Here is a 7,633-nt window from a genome sequence, read left to right on the forward strand (position 1 = left end):
TGTAAATACACAAACATAATGATAGCTTGTATCGCAAGCAATAGAAAATATAATGTTGTGTCTACAACTTTAAACGAGGAACATGGTTGTTGCATAGCCTTGGAACATGGCTGGTGTGGCCTTGACCGAGGAAAGGAACTTGGTCTGGTGCGTGGCCTTGACTGAGGACTTAAATAACTTGGTCTGAAGCTTGGCTTTGGTCTTGACCGAGGAATTGTGCCTGGCCTGATGGATGCCTTGGCCTTGACTGAAGTAGTGGAAATGTGTGTCTCGGTCATGATGCATAGGCACTGACCGAGATGCGTGAATTTGGCTTGGACATCTTTGAATCTTGATTCGATTATGGGCAAGACACGAGCCAACATTGGCACACCAATTTATGGCCTAATTCCTAGCATATGCATATCACCCTTGAGTTTGGACACAAAATTATTGATCTTCGCTGACTTTTGCTTGATCATGTTTGCATTAATTCTACATAAATCACTAATAGCATCATTAGCATGAATGATGTTAGTATGATAAGAGTTATTGTGTTCATCCACATTTTTATCTTTTACTTTTGATACCCCGCACATTTGTTTAAAAGACCCAACTTGATGTGTGTATTTATGTACATAGTTCGTCCTAAGGCCTTAGTTACGGCATCAGCAAGTTGTAAATGAGTAGGCATTGGAAGATGTTTAATCAAACCTTGGTTGAATTTTTCTCTTATGGTATGGAAATATATCTCAATATACTTTGTCCTTTCATGGAAAACGGGATTAAATGCAATGTATATGGTAGATTGGTTATCACAATACAACAAAGTACGCATAGAATAGGAAAATTGTAAATCTTCCAAAACATAATTAAGCCAAGTAATTTCACAAGTAGTTAAAGCCATAGCCCCATACTCAGCTTCACAAGAATTTCTAGAAAAAGTTCTTTGTTTCTTTGATTTCTAGGAAATCAATGAGTCGCCTAGATATATGCAATTTCACAATGGAGTGAGCAGAGAAAAATAAACCAAGAGTTGGAGTTCCCTTGAGGTACGTTAGGATCTTTAAGGCAGCAGTGTGATGCAACGTGGTAGGACAAGCCATGAATCATACTAATTGGTTAACACAGAAAGTTATGTCAGGTCTAGTGTTGGTTAAGTATATTAGCCTTCCAATCAATCTCATGTAAGCAGGAGGATCATCAAAATGCTCACTACTATCTTGGTGAACATGAGCTCTAGGGATCATGGGGTGGATGATGGTTTGCATCCAATCAACCCTGCATCAAAAATTATTTCTAAGGCATACCTTCTCTGATTCATAAAAATTCCACCCTTACTTCTAGCAATCTCAAAGCTAAGAATACTTCAAATTTCATAAGTCTTTGGTTTTGAATGTCTTATCTAGGATATGCTTGAGATTATTAATCTCAGCAATGTTGTTACTAGTAAGGATGATATCTTCCACATAAACTAAAACAATTCTGATCAAATCCTTGGAAGACCATTTAATGAATAATGAAGGATAACCTCTAGACTTATGATAGCCATGTTCTGTAAAGAAATTGGAGAGTTTGGAAAACCATTGCCTACTAGCCTACTTGAGGCTATATAAGGATTTTTTCAGTTTACAAACTTGATTGGTTTGAGAGCTGGAAAGGCCTTGAGGAATAATCATGTAAATTTATTCATGTAAATCTCCATGCAGAAAAGCATTGTTTGCATCTAATTGCTTGAGGTACCAATTATGTATGGAAGCTATGGCTAACACAAGTCTAATAGTAGAAATCTTAGCAACAAGTGAGAAAATTTCAAGATAATATACCCCTTATGTTTGAGTATACCCCTTTGCAACTAATCTGGTTTTATGCCTCTCAATGCTCCCATCAGCCTTATACTTAACTTTAAATACACACTTACATCCTATAGCAGTTTTGTCTTTGGGTAAATTGGTCATGATCCAAGTATTAGTTTGCTAGAGAGCAGACAATTCTTTTTTAATAGCTTCCTGCCACTTAGGGAATTTAATGGCTTGAGAATAGTGTTCGGTACAATGTTGGTGGTTAAGGAAAGTAGAGGCCATCATAACCCATATAGCATGTTAGAGGATACTTAGTATTAGAGATAGGTAGGTTGATTTTATTAAGCAAGGCACAATGATAACCAAGAAGATAGGTAGGTGCCTTGGTAACTCTATTATTTCTTCTAAGGCTTTGATTTTCAGAATTCTTAGGATATTGGTCATTTATTTCATCATCATTTCCTTCAAGGTTATTCATATTTCTAAGCTAGTCAGGATTAGTGTCATCAAATATGAGAGGATTGGGTAAACAAGTTTCACATAAGGTCTTGTCAACCTCAGCATCAGAGGAGTTATGAGGGATATAGGAAAAAATCTTCTCATAGAAAATCATATTCCTACTATCCTCTAAGCCTTTTGTAGAAAGATTGAGAACTACATACCCTTTTACTCCTTCCTTATATCCCAGAAAATGGGATTTGTTTGATCTAGGATCAAACTTACCTCTAGAATGACTATGTGTGCTAACATAGCATAGACATCCAAAAAAATTTAGAGAATGCATGTTGGGTTGAACTTCAAACAACATCTTATGAGGAGTCTTATTGTCAATGATAGAAGTGGGAAGGACGTTGATTATATGAACATAATGTTTTCGGGAAAAAGACCAATAGATCTTTGGTAACTTGATCTGAATCAATAGAGCTCTTGCTATATTCAAGAGGTGTTGATATTTTCTTTCAACCATTCCTTTCTATTGAGGAGTATAGATGCATGTGATATGGTGTAGAATCGCTTTATTAGCATAAAAGGGTTTCATATTGAATTCAAGTCATTATCACTCCTAATAGTCTTAACCTTAACAGTTTGTTGGTTTTCTATCATTAAAAAAATCTTGTAGGTTCTTGGAGGTTTCTGCCTTAGACTTCATCAAATATATCCAAGTGTAGCTGCTATAGCCATCTACTATGGATAGAAAATATTTATAACCTTGGACAAAATGTATAGGAAAGGGACCCCATATGTCAACATGTATTAATTCTAATCTATATAAAGATTGAGTATTGCTTAAAGGGAAGGGTAACTTCTTCTGCTTAGCTTGATGATAGACATCACATATGTAATCTTTATTGAACTCAAAAAATGGAAAATTGTTCTTTATTTCGTTCATACAATTGTGAGATACATGTCCTAATCTAAAATGCCATACATTGGAATCAGATATAGAAGCGGAGAAGCTTATAAAATGTAAACACTTAGAAGCTTTTAACACAAATAGGTCATTGATTGATCTAGTTGAACCAATCATTTTGTAGGACCTTTTCTCCTGAATTTTGCTGCAATTGGCATCAAAGGATAATATACATTCACAATTTAGTGCAAGTCTAGATATAGAAACCAGGTTATATGGAAAACTTGGTAAATACAAAACATTATGAATCAAAAGATTAGGGAGAAGTGAAACTCTCCTAGAGATGTTAACTATTACCTCATTTCCATTAAGGAGTTTCACCCTAATGGGTTTTTATCTCTTTGTAAGTAGAGAAATTTGTCAAACTAGAACTTATATGGTCTAGGGTACCACTATTCAGTATCCAATCAATGGATAAATATATGGATTTAGAATTACCTGTCATTTGGTCACCATGATTAGTTCATGTGGCTAATAAAACATTGCTAGTGTTGGTGGTTAGATCAACATCATTTGATATGTTGGTGCCTTCATTAAACTATTATTGAGTTCTTGTTCCATGAACCCCTTCCTGATCCATTTGAGTTCCCTCTTCCAAAGTTGTTTGGCGCAAAATATCTATCTGATCTTTGGCTTCTTCCAAATTAATTTCCTCCCCTCCAACCATTTGAGACAACCATAGCCTTGGATTCTAATTCTTGTCCATATATATGTCTTTCTTGCTAAATGATGAGAGCAGAAACTTTACTCATGTTAGGCAGGGGGTCCATAATCATTATTTGATATCTTACCCCAGCATAGGAATCAATGAGCCCTCTAAGAAATACTATCATTCTATTTGTCATCATATGCATCTTTACATCAAGGATAACTTCTCCGCAACATGGTACTTCACATCTGCATTTGGGCATGGGCTTGAAGTTGTCAAGTTCGTCCCAAATAGTCTTTAACTCTGTGAAGTAGTTAGACATATTAAGATCTCCTAGCATGAAGTTGGTGATGGTTCTTTGTAATTCTGCAATCTTGTACATGTTTCATTGAGAGTGTCTTTCACTCAGCTATTCCCATATCTCATATGCCTTATCAATCCAAATGACACTTTGTGCTATTGAAGGTGTCACTGACCTTGTTATCCAAGAAATCACTACGTTGTTGGCTCTCTCCCATGCTCTATAGATTGGATTTGTCTTTACAGGCATCTTGATTGTTCCATCCACAAATGGAAGTTTCTGCTTGGATATGAGGCTCATCCTCATTGCTCTTTCCCATTGATGGTAGTTCTCACTATTCAGAGGAGATGAGACAAGTGCACTAACTGGATTCACCGAAGGACGCACATGATATGGTGAATCTAGATCTTGGGTTGGGTTTAAGTGTGTATGTGTGGTGTGGTATTTGGATTGAATGATATGTCAAAAGACATGGTGAATGTAGCAGAGCTCTAAAACAACGATGATACCATCTCAAAAAGATTGAGCAAGAACCTTGAATTCTTCTCACCAAATGAGAAGAATGGAAGCGAAAAATGAGAGAAAATAGAATGAAAATGAATACTTTTATTGAATTAATGAATTGATGATTATACAAACTTTGATTCTCCATATTTATAGGTAGGAGAATATTAACAACCATAATAACTAACTATCATACTAAAAAATCACGTGTTAATAATGTGTAAACACACAGACATGATGATAGCTTGTATCGCAAGCAATAGAAAATATAATGTTGTGTCTTCAACTATGACCGAGGGACATGGTTGTTGCATAGCCTTGGAACTTGGCTGGTGTATGGCCTTGACCGAGGAAGTGAACTTGGTCTGGTGTGTGGTCTTGACCGAGGACTTGAATAACTTAGTCTGATGCTTGGCTTTGGTCTTGACCAAGGAATTATGCTTGGCCTGATGGGTGGCCTTGGCCTTGACTAAAGTAGTGGAAACGTGTGTCTCGGTCATGAAGCATAGGCACTGGCCAAGATGCGTGAATTTGGCTTGGACATCTTTGATGCGTGACTCGGTTATGGGCAAGACACAATCCAACCTTGGCGCACCAATTATAGCCTAATTCCTAGCATATACATATCACCCTTAAGCTTGGACAAAGCATTATTGATCTTGGCTGACTTTTGTTTGATCATGTTTGCATCAATTCTAGATAAATCATTCATAGAAGCATTAGCATTGATGATGTTAGTATGATAGGAGTTATTGTGTTCATCCTCATTTTTATCTTTTAATTTTGATATATTAGCTTTTGGTTTCTCTCTTCGAGTATATGTAAATCATTATCTTATTTTACCTCACTTATTTTTCTTTAATTCATTCTTGTTGATTGCATTTACATCTACGTTAACGACTTATTTTTTAATATAGGAAATGTCAAGGTTGAATCTAGGTGGAGTTGTTGGTGATTTACCAAACTTAAAATCTCTGTATGTATTTCTTGTATTTGACTATTATTTTTTCATCCATATTTTCTATGTAAATTTTGATTTCATTCTTATTATATTGAGTCTGAACTATGTCTTTTTGTCCTCTTATTTCTACAGTTAAGGGAGAGAAGAAATTTGTGGATTTGTCCTCTACATCTGCATCACATTCATCCCTTTCATTACTGTATATAATCTTCTAGTTTAATGGATTTGAACTAAGGGAGACAAGTTCATCCAATAGTTTATGAATTGAGTTTTCATAATGATGTTTCAATTGTCAAATCTCTTATAAATGTGGTAGAATTGGGCATGCTTGTTATGTGTTTGATATAATATCTCAAAGAGATTTTGCCTTATTTAAAAATAGACTTTTAATAATGCTCGCTTCATTGAGAATGTTTACTTTTTTATAAATAATGCTTGTTATGGTTAAATGTTTACTTTCTACAGCGCTTCAAAAGCACTGTTGAATCTAACCATATATGTTACTGCGCTCACATAGACAACGCTTGAAAAGCGCTGTTGAATGAAAATTTTAATCGCCGTTGTTTTGCTATTCTAGCGTAGTGCGTCATAAAAAGGAAGAGATTGTTTTTTTGTATTGAGCAGATACCCCTTATGCTCAGTTTGATACAATTTTAAGAGAGGAGATTGTCGGTGCAAAATTGTTGTGTGATGAACAACAATTATATCTCTTAATGATTAACAAAGGATTAATGTAGAATTTGCAGAGAAAGAAGACACGGAAAGTAGAATTAGTGTACCAAAACAATCAAGGTAGTATAAGGTGATAGAGCTAACAAATAGATACATTAAAGAATACCTGCTATTTTGGTACAAAATGTAAGTTTGCTTCTTTCTCAGTCTGCAATATTAATGATAATCAATTGTGAACCTGGTTATTTTTGTTATGCAGTGTTAGTTGAACCTAAGAGTTCCCCCAAACACTTCATTGAAGAAGGGCTATCCTTTTCATTGAGTAATAGATATTAGACTAGCTAGCCCCTCACATGAAGCATCCAGAGGAACTCCAAGATATAACCAACAAATAATCCCTTACACATAATTCACTAGTTGTCATGGCTAGACAAATGTATAACCATTATTCTATTTATATATGGTGGAGCAAGAGTTATGTTAAGAGAACAACGTAAAGGTTAATTTTATGTGGGCATAGACAAATGTATAACCATTATTATAATCTATGAACCAGGTCAAGATGTTTGCTAAGAAGGGGAATCAAAATAAAGATTGGTCCCTTTTGCAGTGGATGATGAAAGCTGGTAAAGTGATCCAAAACAAATTATGAAGAGGAGCTCTTTTGTAGTTAGGAAAAAATCTAATGTGTATTTTTGCCCCTCTTTTTGATGGGTGAATAAATCCCCAATAAAATAGACATGCTTTGATATTATATGCGAAAAGATTGTGTTCTAGTTTTTTCATTTTATAGCTCAAGTTTAAAATTCTCCCGCAATAGTCTTTAGAGATGTTAGTATCTCCATTCTACATCATATACTTAATTATTTTGTGAAAAGAATTTTAAATTTTAATTTCAGTTATGTAGTGATTATGGTTATATTATGTTTACCACAATTGTGGAAAAATGGGATGATACAGCCATAAGGGGAGTTGCTATAATAAAAACTCATGAAACCTATTTGTTCCAGCTATAATTGCATGTAAATTGAAACATGTTTTCAATCAATTGGCATAATATATTTTTTCCTGAACTTGTGGAGAGTTAAGATCTTAGCCCAAGCTAATTTAACTGAATCATAAGTTTCATCCTCAGGGTATTTTGCAGTTTACTTTCTTCTTGAAGCTTTTATTCCTTCTTCTGTAGTTTCTTAATCAATTTGTAAGATAGAGTCACAAAAATAAAATTCAGAAAATCCTTTTAAATGAAAATAAGATTAAGATGACCAGTCAACCTAAATATTGTGGATTTCTTCAAAAAGTCAGAATGTGTGTGGCATTCACTCAAAGATGATGCATGTATGTAAAAGGGTGA

This window comes from Lupinus angustifolius, unplaced genomic scaffold, assembly GCF_001865875.1.
Source record: "Lupinus angustifolius cultivar Tanjil unplaced genomic scaffold, LupAngTanjil_v1.0 Scaffold_545, whole genome shotgun sequence".
Lineage (NCBI taxonomy): Eukaryota > Viridiplantae > Streptophyta > Magnoliopsida > Fabales > Fabaceae > Lupinus > Lupinus angustifolius.